The following is a 13706-nucleotide window of genomic DNA, read 5'->3' as shown; positions in this document are numbered from 1 at the left end:
TCTTTTTCTGCTGCCTTCCACAGTATTTGCATCCTTCCCTTCTTCTGCAATTGTTCAGCTCTTTAGACCTGGCCAAAATAATGTATTTGGCCAACATAATGTATCTCCTGGTCTGCTTTGGCATACATATTCACTAGCTAACATTTTATCGCATTCTTGAGCATCAGTTTCTCATCTTTTAATAGACTTGCTCTCATTGATCGGTCTTACACATTAAAGATTAACCTAACTCTTTTAGCTCTCCATATTCAGATGCTTCTGCAAGCTCTGTTATTGCAGTCTCATACTGTTCGATGGTCTTATTTTCACACTGAACTCTAGTGTTGAATACATAATGTTTGTAGGTTTTAGATTAGAGATTATAGAATTTACAGTGCAGAAGGAGGCCCAGTCAGCCCTTCGAGTCTGCACCAGCCCTTGGAAAGAGCACCCTACCTTAAATCCAAGCGCCCACCCTATCCCCGTAACCTGGCCTAACCTTGTTGACACGAAGGGGCGATTTACCATGGATAATCCACCTAACTTTCACATCTTTGGACTGTGGGAGGAAACCGGAGAAACCTGAGGAAACCCACGCAGATACGGGGAGAAAGTGAAAACTCCACACAGACAGTTACCCGAGGCCAGAATTGAACCCAGGTCCCCGATGCTGTGAGACAGCAGTGCTAACCACTGTGCCGCCCCTATGTTCATATGTAAGATACACAAGGTTCAAAACGTGCATTCAGTATGTTCGAAATATCTGCTGTTTGTTTTCTTAGCTCACCCGTTAGATTTAAACTTTGTAGCAGTATCTTCCGAGCAGTGTTTGACGGCTCGGTATTGACAAGGTGGACATCGAAAGGATGTTTCCTCTTGTGGATGAGTCCAGAAGTAAGGGACACTGTTTTTTTTTTTCTTTTTTAAATTTTGTGTACCCAATTAATTTTTCCAATTAAGGGGCAATTTAGCGTGGCCAATCCATCTAGCCTGCACATCTTTGGGTTGTGGGGGCGAAACCCACGCAAACACGGGGAGAATGTGCAAACTCCATACGGACAGTGACCCAGAGCCGGGATCGAACCTGAGACCTCGGCGGCCGTGAGGCTGCAGGGCTAACCCACTGGGCCACCGTCCTGCCCTGGGACACTGTTTTTAAATTAGGGGTCGCCCTGCTAGACCAGAGATGAGGAGAATATTTTTTCTCTCTCAGGGGGTCGTGCGACTTTGAAACTCTCTTCCTCAGAAGATAGTGGGATCAGGATCACCAAATGTTTTAAGGCAGAAGTAGATGGATTCTTCTTGGGCAAGGGAATCAAAGTTTATCGGGGCTAGCTGGGGAATGTGGAGCTCAGCACAGGCGGATCAGCCATGATCTTGTTGAATGGCAGAGCAGACTCGAGGGGCCGAATGGCCAACTTCTGTCCTATTTCGTATGTTCGCCTGTGGCTAATGTCATCAGTTCAGGCTTGTTAATTAAATCTGTTATAATCTTCGAGCTTCACCACATTAAGTGGTAAAACTGCTAGTTTTGCCAAGCATCACTATTCAGCTCGACTGGAGATGGTGATGGAAAATCTACTGCAGCCATTTCACTCACTCTGCAATTTATTCACAGCCATTGTTTGTGTTACTTTTGTTCTTTTTCTGCAGCTTTGTGCTTTTCCTGAACTTCTTACTGTGCAGCTTTGTTTTTCAGATTGGAACATCTATGTGTGGTTTTCTGAGCTGTGTGTCCTCTGCAACATTTCCCGGCATAAAAAATTTATTTTTTCTTCACTTCCTGACACGATGTTTCATGTATAAGGACAGCTGCACTTCGGTGTGTCCTCAGTGAGATGCTTTATTGAATTGATCAGGCATGGAGGCTGCAGTGGGTTTGCCTCATGGCAGAGTCACATGATTATGACAAGACCAAGTAGTACACTTAGTAAAGGTAAAGTTACCATAGGCCCAGATGGCCATAGGCTGCTTTCCCCTTTGAGGGGGGGAGCTGACGGGTGGTGATTTAACCTGAGTATCACCACACCTCAGGCGAGGGAAAAGGTTGAGAAAACAAAGCCCTTGATTTAGCTCAGTGCGCTAGACAGCTGGTTTGTGATGCAGAATAAAGCCAGCAGCACAGGTTCAATTCCCATATCATCTGAGGTTATTTATGAAAGCTCTACTTTCTCAGCTGTGTCCCTTGCCTGAGGTGAGGTGATTGTCATGTTAAACCACCACCAGTCAGCTCTCCCCCTCAAAGGGGAAAGCAGCCAATGGTCATCTGGGACTATGGTGGCTTTACCTTCCTTAGTAACGATTGCATTTCCCAAAATCCAAACAGGCATGAAACTTTTAAACTTCTATCTCTTTCTGTGGTACCTTACTATAAAACTATAGAATTCCTCCAGTGTGAAGAAGGCTATTCAGCCCATTGAGCTGCACCAAACCTCTGAAAGAGCGCCCTACCTAGGCCCACTCCCATGCCCTACCCCCGCAATCGCACCTGACCTGCACATCTCAGGACACAAAGGAGCAATTTTAGCATGGCCAATCCACCTAACTTGTACATGTGGGCAGAAACTGGAGCACCAGAAGGAAACCCATACAGGCACAGGGAGAATGTACAAACTCCACACAGACAGTCACCAAAGGTCAGAATTGAATCCGGGTCCCTGGCACTTTGAGGCAGCAGTGCTAACCATTGTGCCACCGTGCCACCCCTTAGCAGAGAACTGATGTATTATTCACTATTCATCAGAAGAAGCATCTTTTTCACCTTCTTCAAAATAAGGTTGCATTAAAATGGAAGGACTTGTTTCTTTTCTGTCAGATTCTTCATATCAGTGACTGATGACAACCACGTGGCCATCTGGCCACCTAAGAAAATCCCATGGCATTCATGAACGGTAATGGATTTTATTCCATCAATGTTCTGTTGTGCCGTATGCAATTATGTAATATTTTAGACTATGTCCCACAAACCATACTAACCTGCAAAGTCATAGAAGGAAGTGACATATACTCATATGATCTGCAGGTCTAGGAGATAGCAGCATGCAAAGAATATTGAATAAGGGAGTGTTTAATAACTGTAAATATGCGACAATATAGTTAGTGTGTTTGCAGCCAACAATCGTCAGGTGTCATTGAAAGTACTCCAACACAATAACATGGTGGCAAGCAGTAAGAGGATGGTGAGAGAAAAATCTCTATCTCTCCCGGGGAGTTTCGAGAAAGTTGTAGGCTTAAATCAGGCTGAAATGTGGCCGAAGAGCTGCAAGAGATTCAATCAATTTTGCATTGCATTGAGTCCCACAGCAAAGCCTGACTGTGAGCAGGCCAGTGCACTTGTGTGTACAATGAGCGTCTGTATGGGCAATACTTTAGTAACCTTGCCGATCGATGAGGATAAAGTCAGATTTGCTGATGTTATTGATGCTTTGGAAACATATTTCAATCTCTGCAAGATCACAATTGTGGAAAGCACAAAGTTCAATAAATATATCCAGAGACATGGGGAGCGCATTGACACATTTATGAATGATTTGTAGCAATTTGGCAGCAGATTGTGAGTATGGTAATGTGACAGAGGAGCTAATTTCATGACAGAATAGCTGTTGCAGAAGTGCGTGATACATGATCAGATAAATTGCAGTCTCCAGAGGACTTGATGCTGGAGTAGGTAATTCAATTAAGTAAGCAAATAGAGATCAGGAGGCAAAACCGATCAGTAGTCAGAGGAGAGAGAATCCCATTCAAATTCATCAGACATAAAAAAAGGAAAAAATAGAGAAGGAGAGGTAGCTTACATGAAAAGCATGTAATGGTGGCAGCCCGGGCTAATTATTGTTGGTACGGAAGGGAAAGACACGGGTGTAGTCATTGTACCGGCAAAGACTCACAATAATAATCTTTATTAGTGTCACAAGTAGGCTTGTATTAACACTGCAATGAAGTTACTATGAAAAAGATGGGTCATTTCCAGACAGTACACCGCAGTCAGAAAAAATAGGCAGAACATTAAAAAAACCATTTTGAACAGAGAACGGAGTCCATGAAGTTGAAGATCCACAAGACATTGAGCTATCCTTCTTCGGAGTGATTGAAAAATTAAGTCTGTTGGGAGTGCAGAGATCCTGGTAGAAAGTCACAAGACTCACTTTAAACTAGATACTGAAGAATCAGTTTCATTTCCTTCAGCTGCTGAACCATAATTCGTCAACCTTCCTTCAGAAAGCCACACAGACTGGCAGGAACAGAGCGAAAGGTTCTGGGAGAATTAACAGCTACTTTAAAGCATAGAGAGAAAGTAATTACTGAATACTGTACATAATTCAATATCAGAGTTGAAAACCAGTTTCAACTGTGCCAGTGCCAAGCGAGAAACCTTTGTGTCAAGCTCGGGGTAACTTTTCACTGGTTTATGTGTCTGTAAAGATATTGCTGGGGTAAAGGAATTTGAACTGGCATGTGTGGAATTTAACTAAATTCACACAATAAAGAAATAAAGAATGGCGAAGATCAATCAGGAGACTTCAAAGCAGAATTTCAAAGTTATTTACCAGACTAGGAAAGCTCACAACAGCATATCGTATAACACTAAATCCAGAAACAAATCCAATATACTTATGTATACCCAGAAAGTTTCCATACCCATTATTTCCAAAGTTCAGGAAAGAGATCGAATCAACAGTAAGACAAAGAGTATTTCACTTGCCAAAGAGCCATTGAGTGGTGCACAGAGATACTATATGTTCTAGAAGACTATCTGTTGACATCACACAACTCAGTAAAGCTGTGGAAAGGGAAGTCCATCCAATGCTATCTGTGGATGAGTGTCTAGTTAAACTGGGGAGGAGTTCAATATTCTCTAAATTAAATGTTAACAGTAGATTCCAGCAAATAGACCAGTAGAAACCAGTAGAAGAGGAGTCCAAGCTTCTCCTCATGTTCACAACACTATTTGGAAGATTCACGTTTAATAGGTTACCCTTTGAAATAACATCAGCACCAGAGATCTTTCAAACAACAATGTCAATGGAGGGCTTATATGGAATTATTTGCCACATGGATGATGCGTTGATATAAGTGTCCACTCAAGCTGAGAGTAGGGACAGTGCTGAGAAGAGGCAGGATTGACACTCAACAGTAAGTGTGAGTTTTCACAGCCACATTTCAGGTTTCTTGGTCGTATAGTGAAGACCAGAGGTATGAAAGAATTTCCAGCTCCAAGGAATATCATGGAGTCACAAAGATTCATGGGAATGGTGAATCAAATGGCACAATTTCTAAAAACAAAAACTTTAGTTGGAGGACTCAGTAAAATGATTAGTTTAGCAGAGATGCTACAAGAAGACAAAGTTAAGGGAACTAATTTATTTGCTTGCTGTTGAAGGGACAGTGAGTGTAGAGTGCATTTTTTTAATGTCGCAAGGAGGGTTAAGAGTTAAATGAGAAGCATCAAGTGAATGCTCAAGAATTCATGGGAAGAAAACCAGTTTCAACTGTGCCAGTGCCAAGCGAGAAACCTTTATATCAAGCTCGGGGTAACTTTTCACTGGTTTATGTGGCTGTAAAGATATTGCTGGGGTAAAGGAATTTGAACTGTCTTCTTCTCTTTGTATTGAGATCTCTCCAACCTGTGCATCTGGTAGTTCATTTTTCCTGTTTTAATAAATATTTTATTCTTTGCATTAAATATTCATCAGCAGATTCCTGTGAATCTGTTCAGTTACTGTCGTCCACAATTTCTTTAAAAAAGATAGGGGGCTGGATTTTCCGTTTTTGAGACTAAGTGTTGACACCGGGGCAAGATTCGAGGACTTTCAAAGCAGCAAAACTGGCACTGAACCTGGACCGATTCAGCGACTGTGGAGGGGCTGGCACCAGTGTCACATGGAACACAATCAATTCCAATGAAAATTGGTGTGGAATTCGCCGGGTCCGTGATTGACACTCGGGAGGCTGACAAGTTGCAGCCGCATATACACATTACAATCCTCAGACACACTTACCCCAGCCAACAAGATGGCACTGTATGTGCTGGAGCGCGCCCATACAGCTGATGGGTTGGCTGGGGCCAGAGGGCACCTAGGGGGGGTGGTCTGGGGGACACATATACAACCCGTGCCCGTAAGGTCACGGTGGGCTGTCAGCAGCGTGTGCAGCTGCATGGATGCCTTTCTGGCTATGGCAATAGTGTTCCGTGCCGACCCCACAGTCCACCTCCTTGCCACTCCTCGCTACATTCCCCAGCCCTGGCAGAAGTCCCCTGGCCAGCGGCACAACTGTCAGCAAACTATGGCAATGTTGGACATTTTCCTCTTCCTCTCTCTACCTCAGCAGCCATGACGCCAGTTTCACGATTTTTAAAAGCACAAGTGAACCAGGCCATCGGGAACTCGGCCCATCGGAGGCGGAGAAGCATGGAGGCCCCGGAGAATACCGGGTCAGGCCCACTAATGATATGCAAACGGTGTTTACTGTATGTGCGTTCCGGACTGCATTGATGCCGCTGACGAGGTGACAGATAATTGCAATTTAGCTGCAAATCGACGCCCACCGCGATTTTGGCGTCGGAGCCGATTCGCCGCCCAATCGCGTTTCCCGATTTCGCCATCAGCCAACGGAGAATCCCTAAATCAAGTTTCACTCAGGGATCTGACTTGTCCAGTATTAACAGCAGCTGGGATCATGACAACAGTTAGAGTATTTACAGTTGGAAATCATTGTGAGTTATTGAAACTGCTCCAACCCAACAACATGGTAATATAGAAAAGATGAATTTAATGATTTAATTCTCTGGTGGAACAAGGTCAAAGGTCCGAATGGCCTAATCTGTTCCTATGTTCTTGAAGACTTCATAAATTTGAGTTCCTTACAAAGTTACGTTACCTTTTTCTCGGGTTGGATTACCCGAGTTGCAGACTAAGTGCTGACGCCGACGTGGGAACAGTGGCGTTTACGCCAGAAAAAATGGCCAAAAGCTGCACCGTTCCTCCGTCTGGTGGGGGGGGGGGGGCTAGCAGGAAGCAGTGTAAAGCCCCCTGCTTTACCTGCGGATATGGCCGGAGAATTGCCAGGTCCATGGCCACGCATGCGCACGGCGGTGGCCATGCCGTGTGACGCACAATCAATGACCACTAAAGCGAGGTTGTAGTCCAACTGAAGGCTTTAATAAGCTTGATGTTTCCCCCAGCAGCGCAGGTACAGAATGAGGGCTGCTGGGGCGGCACGGCTCTTATACCCCGCCTATCAGGGTGGAGCTATCATACATTCTAACCAATAGAAAGCATACAGTTTCCACCAATGGTGCTTTAGCCTATCAGGTACCGTAATACCTATAATACCACATTCACCCCCTGTTAAAAAAGAGTCCGGCGGGGGTGGTGACCAGAAACTACAAAACATAACAACATGGTATAATTAGTAATGGAGGTACCATAATACCTCCGTACAGTGTTTAGTAAATATTTACAAGTCTGGTAGCTATGTACATTTGATGGTTAATATTTACAAATTACAGTTAAAATGAAGCAATCAGTCGATCGGGGTCCCTGGTCATCCTCTGTGATCGTCGGTGGTGACTCCGGTGGAGGCTTAGGCGTCTGTGACTCCAGGAGCGTGGCTTCGATCTCCATGGCAGCTTCGTCACCCCTAGACGGCGCTGGTGGGGAAAACGGCTGACCTGGGGAGGGAGCACCTGCGGGGGGCGTCGGTGGGTGGGGAGGCCTAGACGGGGGCGGCGGAAGGACCGATCCTCCTGTAAGGTGCTGCGGTGGAGGGGAGGGTGGGACTGGTGGCTGGAATGTGCATGGGGTTCCGGCGGGCGCCAGGTAGGTTGACCGTATCTTGTCGGTCGCCGGGGTACGCCACGTAGGCGTACTGGGGGTTAGCATGGAGCAGATGGACCCTCTCGACCAACGGGTCCGACTTGTGTGCCCGCACGTGTTTACAGAGCAGGATGGGTCCGGGTGCTGCCAGCCAGGTCGGGAGCGAAGTCCCAGAGGAGGACTTCCCAGGGAAGACAAGGAGACGTTCGTGAGGTGTCTGATTGGTGGTCGTACAAAGCAGTGGCCGGATGGAGTGGAGGGCATCCGGGATGACTTCTTGCCAGCGGAAAACTGGGAGGTTCCTGGACCGTAGGGCCAGTAGGACGGTCTTCCGGGCCAGTAGGACGGTCTTCCAGACCATTCCGTTCTCCCTCTCTACCTGTCCGTTACCCCGGGGGTTGTAACCGGTCGTCCTGCTCGAGGCGATGCCCTTGCTGAGCAGGAATTAATGCAGTTCGTCACTCATAAAGGAGGACCTCCTATAACTATGTATGTAAGCGGGGAACCCGAACAGTGCAAAGATGCTATGAAGGGCCTTGATGACGGTGGTTGCGGTCATGTCGAGCAGGGGATGGCGAATGGGAACCGGGAGTACTCGTCAATCACATTCAGGAAGTACGTGTTGCGGTCGGTGGAGGGGAGGGTGCCTTTGAAGTCCATGCTGAGGCGTTCAAAGCGACTGTAAGCCTTTATCAGGTGCGCCCTCTCTGGGCGGTAGATATGCGGTTTGCACTCCGCGCCGATTTGGCAGTCCCTGGTGGCTGTCCTGACCTCCTCGATGGAGTAGGGCAGGTTGTGGGTCTTGACAAAATGGAAAAAGCGAGTGACCCCCGAGTGGCAGAGGTCCTCGTGGAGTGCTCGGAGGCGGTCCACTTGTGCGGTGGCACATGTGCCGCGGGATAGGGCATCAGGAGGCTCGTTTAGCTTCCCGGGACGATACAAGATCTCGTAGTTGTAGGTGGAGAGCATTATCAAAGATGAAAGCAACCGACCGTTGGTCAGTGAGGAGAGTGAATCTCCTGCCGGCCAGGTAGTGCCTCCAATGTCACACAGCTTCTACTTTGGCCTGGGCTTCCTTTTCGACTGAGGAGTGGCGGATTTCGGAAGCATGGAGGGTACGGGAGAAGAAGGCCAAGGGTCTGCCCGCTTGGTTGAGGGTGGCCGCCAGAGCTATGTCGGACGCATTGCTCTCGACCTGGAAGGGGAGGGACTCGTCGATGGCGTGCATCGTGGCCTTTGCAATGTCTGCTTTATTGCGGTTGAAGGCCCGGTGGGCCTCTATCGACAGGGGAAAAACTGTGGATTGAATCAGGGGACTGGCCTTGTCCGCGTAGTTGGGGACCCACTGAGCGTCGTAAGAAAAAACCCTAGGCAGCGTTTCAGGGCCTTGGAGCAGTGAGGGAGGGGGAACTCCATAAGGGGGCGCATGCGTTCAAGGCCGGGGACAATAACTTCATTTCGCACTACGTAGCCGAGGATGGCTAGACGGTCGGTGCTAAACACGCATTTATCCTTGTTATATGTAAGGTTAAGGATTTTAGCGGACTGGAGAAATTTTCAGAGGTTGGTGTCGTGGTCCTGCTGGTCGTGGCCGCAGATGATGACATTATCGAGGTACGGGAATGTTGCCCGTAAACCGTACCGGTCAACCATTCGGTCCATCTTGCGCTGGAAGACCGAGACCCCGTTGGTGACACCAAAGGGAACCCTTAAGAAGTGATAGAGCCCCCCATCTGCCTCGAAGGCAGTGTATTTGCGGTCACTAGTGCGGATGGGGAGCTGGTGATAGGCAGACTTGAGATCCACCGTGGAGAAGACCTTATAATGCGCGATCCTGTTTACCAGGTCGGATATGGGGGGGAGAGGTTACGCGTCCAGCGGCGTAAACCTGTTGATGGTCTGACTGTAGTCGATGACCATCCTATGCTTCTCCCCAGTCTTTACCACCACTACTTGAGCTCTCCAGGGGCTGTTGCTGGCTTCAATGACCCCTTCTCTCAGTAGCCTTTGGACTCTGACCTAATAAAGATCCGGTCCTGGGCACTGTAGCGTCTGCTCCTGGTGGCGACGGGTTTGCAATCCGGGGTGAGGTTCGCAAACAGGGAAGGCGGGTCGACCTTAAGGGTCGCGAGGCCTCAGACAGTAAGGGGGGTATAGGGCCGTCGAATTGGAAGGTCAGACTTTGAAGATTACACTGGAAGTCTAAACCCAGGAGTGTAGCCACGCAGAGGTGGGGAAGAACGTAGAGACAGAAATTTTTGAACTCCCTTCCCTGGACTGTGAGGTTTGCTACACAAAACCCCTTTATCTCCACTGAGTGTGAACCGGAGGCCAGTGAGATTTTATGATTAACGGGGTGGATGAGGAGAGAACAGCGCCTTACCGTGCCGGGGTGTATAAAGCTCTCAGTGCTCCCAGAGTCGATTAGGCAGGACGTCTCGTGCCCGTTGATGAATACGGTCGTCGTAGTGGTTGAGAGTGTTCGAGGCCGAGACTGATCCAGAGTCACCGAGGCCAATCTCAGCAATTGAGAATTCTGTTCGGGCAGTGTGTGGTCAGCCGGGCTGGAGTCCTGGGGGTTCATCCAAGATGGCGTCTCCCATTGGTCACACATGGCTGGAGGTGCACAAAATGGTGGCGCCCATCCTTCCAACGTGGCATCCGCTAAACAAGATGGCGGCACCCGGGGTCCGCACGTGGCCCTGGAATATGGAGGTGGCGGCGACCGCTGGCCGCACGGGGCCCATGGAGAAGTCTGGTTGCGGTCCGCACTCGCCGCTGGAGACCGCGACCACCTCTCGGGCCTGGCATACCCCCACGAAATGGCCCTTTTTGCCGCATTCCTTGCGGGTGGATGTGCGGGCTGGGCAGCGCTGGCGGGGGTGCTTGGCCTGCCCGCAAAAGTAGCAGCGGGGCCCCTCGGGGTTGCCAGGCCACCTTGCAGCGCAGGCCTGTGGGGGAATGGGGGATGTCTCGGGGTCGGCCACTGAGGGCTTCCACGCTGCCCAGGCGGCTGCCGCGCGGTCGGGAACGTAACCGCGGGCGTTCCTGGAGGCCATGTCCAGGGAGCCTGCAAGGGCCTGTGCCTCCCTGAGACCCAGGGTGTCCTTTTCTAACAGGCGCTGGCGGATTTGTGACAATAGCATACCTGCCACGAAATTGTCCCCGACGAAGAGTTCCGTGTGTTCGCTCGCCGAAACTTGCGGGCAGCCGCAGCTTCTGCCCAACACCAGGAGTGCACGGTAGAATTCCTCCAGCGATTCCCCAGGGGTTTGTCGCCTTGTTGCAAGCAGGTGCCGGGCATAGACCTGGTTTACCAGGCGAATATAGTATCCTTTTAGCAGCTCTATTGCTGCATCAAAGTCTTCCGCTTCCTCGATGAGGGTGTAAATCTCCGGGCTCACCCTTGAGTGCAGGACGTGATGTTTCTGCTCTCCCGTGGGTGCGTTTTCGGCCATCCCGAGATATCGTTTAAAGCACGCCAGCCAGTGCTTAAAGATTGCCGCTGAGTTCGCCGCGTGGGGGCTAAGTTGCAGACACTCCAGTTTGATTCGGAGCTCCATCCTTTCTTCTTAAAAAACTAGCTTATTAAATTGATGCACGATCAATGACCACTCAAGCGAGTTTGTTGTCCAACTGAAGGCTTTAATAAGCTCGATGTTTCCCCCAGCAGCTCAGGTACTGAATGAGGGCTGCTGGGGTGGCACGGGCTCTTATACCCCGCCTATCAGGGCGGAGCTATCATACACTCTAACCAATAGCAAGCATACAGTTTCCACCAATGGTGCTTTAGCCTATCAGGTACCGTAATACCTATAATACCACACCGTGCAACAAGGCGCTGCCGGGCCAGGCCCCGGTCTGCCACATACTGTCCCCCAATAACACCCGTTGCCACCCCAGACCACCCCCTACTAGCGCCCCCAGCTCCCGCCAAAGCCCCCCCTGCCCGTGGAGTGGCTCCCTCCCGACCGTGGCAGCGCTGGACTCAGTGCGTAGCCGCCACGCCGGGTTCACGAAAGAAAGGATAAGTTTTCCACGCCGTCGGGAATTCAGCCTATCAGGGGCGGAGCATTGGGGGAGAGCCTCAGGTCTGAGGCCATTCCGATGGCGTTTGGCGTAATTTTCGAGTACGCCATTTTCGAGGGGGCGGAACATCGCAAAAGCGGCACCGCCCCCGATTTCGGCGTAAACGGGGATTCTCCGGCCGATCGCCGAACGTAATTTTGGTGTTACCGATCGGAGAATCCCTCCCCTCGCCTCACGCCAGTTCTATTCACCCAACATCCCTGTGTTCACTGACCTACATTGTGTCCCAGTTGAGCAATGCTGCAATTTAAAATTTCTTATTCATGTTTTCAAGTCACTCCATTGCCACTACCCACAGTTGAATCTGTTTGCTGCAAAGTGGATCTCACCCTATGCTGGAAACATAATCCAGGCCATAAACACATTTGTCATAATATACACCAGTATATCATGGTGCAAGTACACACACACTGATGGACACCAATCAACACACACAACACTGCAGCCAATCACCAGTTAGAGCACATTCACTATAAAGACAGGGGGCATCAGAGTTCCCGCTCATTCGAGATACAGCCTCCTACAAGGACAGAGCTTACAGCTTACAGCACAGACCCTCACCATGTGCTGAGTGCATAGACTGGTTCGGACAGGCATAGGTATTTCGTTTAATCTAACATTGTGTTAACCCACAGTGAAAGTATGTTCAACATTTTCTAACTTAATAAAATAGTGTTGCACTATTTTAAGTGTTGGTGGCCTATATGTGTTCCACGGATCCAGAGCACCCAACACATCATGATACCAGGAGTTGAGGGATATTAGAATGTCTCAGACCTACCTGCAAGTGATCTGCCTTCCACCAGCATACAGTCATCCTGCAAAATGGACAGCGTCCGCCCGCCACTGCCGCTCTGATTACCGGTAACCTGGGAGCCAACTGGAAGATATTCAAACAATGCTTCCAGCTCCACCTTGAAGCCACAGACCGGGAAGATGCCTCGGACACCAGGAAGATCACTCTCTTCCTATCCAAGGCCGGGGAACATGCTATCCACATTTTCAATTCTCTCACCTTTGCTGATGATGAAGATCAATCAAAATTCAAGACGGTCCTCCTTAGGTTCGACAGTCACTGCGACATCGAGGTGAATGAAAGTTTCGAGCACTATGTATTCCAACAGCGTTTGCAGGGTAAGGATGAACCTTTCCATCCTTTCTCACCCACCTCCGCATCCTTGCGCAGTCCTGTAATTACAGGCCCACCTCTGACTCCATGATACGCGACCAGGTCGTTTTCGGTATTCAGTCGGACCCCCTACGCCAGCAGCTCCTCAAGGTGAAGCAGCTCACCCTAGCGACCGCCATCGAGACCTGCGTGCTACACAAACACGCCACTAGTCGGTATTCCCACTTCCAAGCGGCTGAAACAGTGCGGCAAGGTTCCCACGAGGCAAAACGGGTCCAAGCAATCGAGCAACTCCAGGGCCTCAGCCTGGATGAGGGCGGCCATTTTGTGCCCTTTTCGCGGACTCCCGCGCTTGTGCGAACCGAACGAGGGGACGGCGATGTCGACGAACGTACTGCGCAGGCGCGCACCATGTACGGCCGCACCGCGCATGCGCGGTGGCGCAGCGAACCTACTGACGCTACAACGTGCGGCAACTGTGGCTCCACCCACTTAAAGCGGCAATGCCCTGCCAAATCCCGACAATGCCTGAGGTGTGGCAAGCCTGGCTCATTCGGGATACAGCCTCCTACAAGGACAGAGCTTACAGTTTACAGCACAGATCCTCACCATGTGCTGAGTGCATAGACTGGTTCGGACAGGCATAGGTCTTTAGTTTAATCTAACATCGTGTTCACCCACAGTGAAAGTAT

This window comes from Scyliorhinus torazame, chromosome 1 (genome assembly GCF_047496885.1).
Source record: "Scyliorhinus torazame isolate Kashiwa2021f chromosome 1, sScyTor2.1, whole genome shotgun sequence".
Classification (NCBI taxonomy): domain Eukaryota; kingdom Metazoa; phylum Chordata; class Chondrichthyes; order Carcharhiniformes; family Scyliorhinidae; genus Scyliorhinus; species Scyliorhinus torazame.
This window is presented reverse-complemented; position numbering follows the sequence as displayed.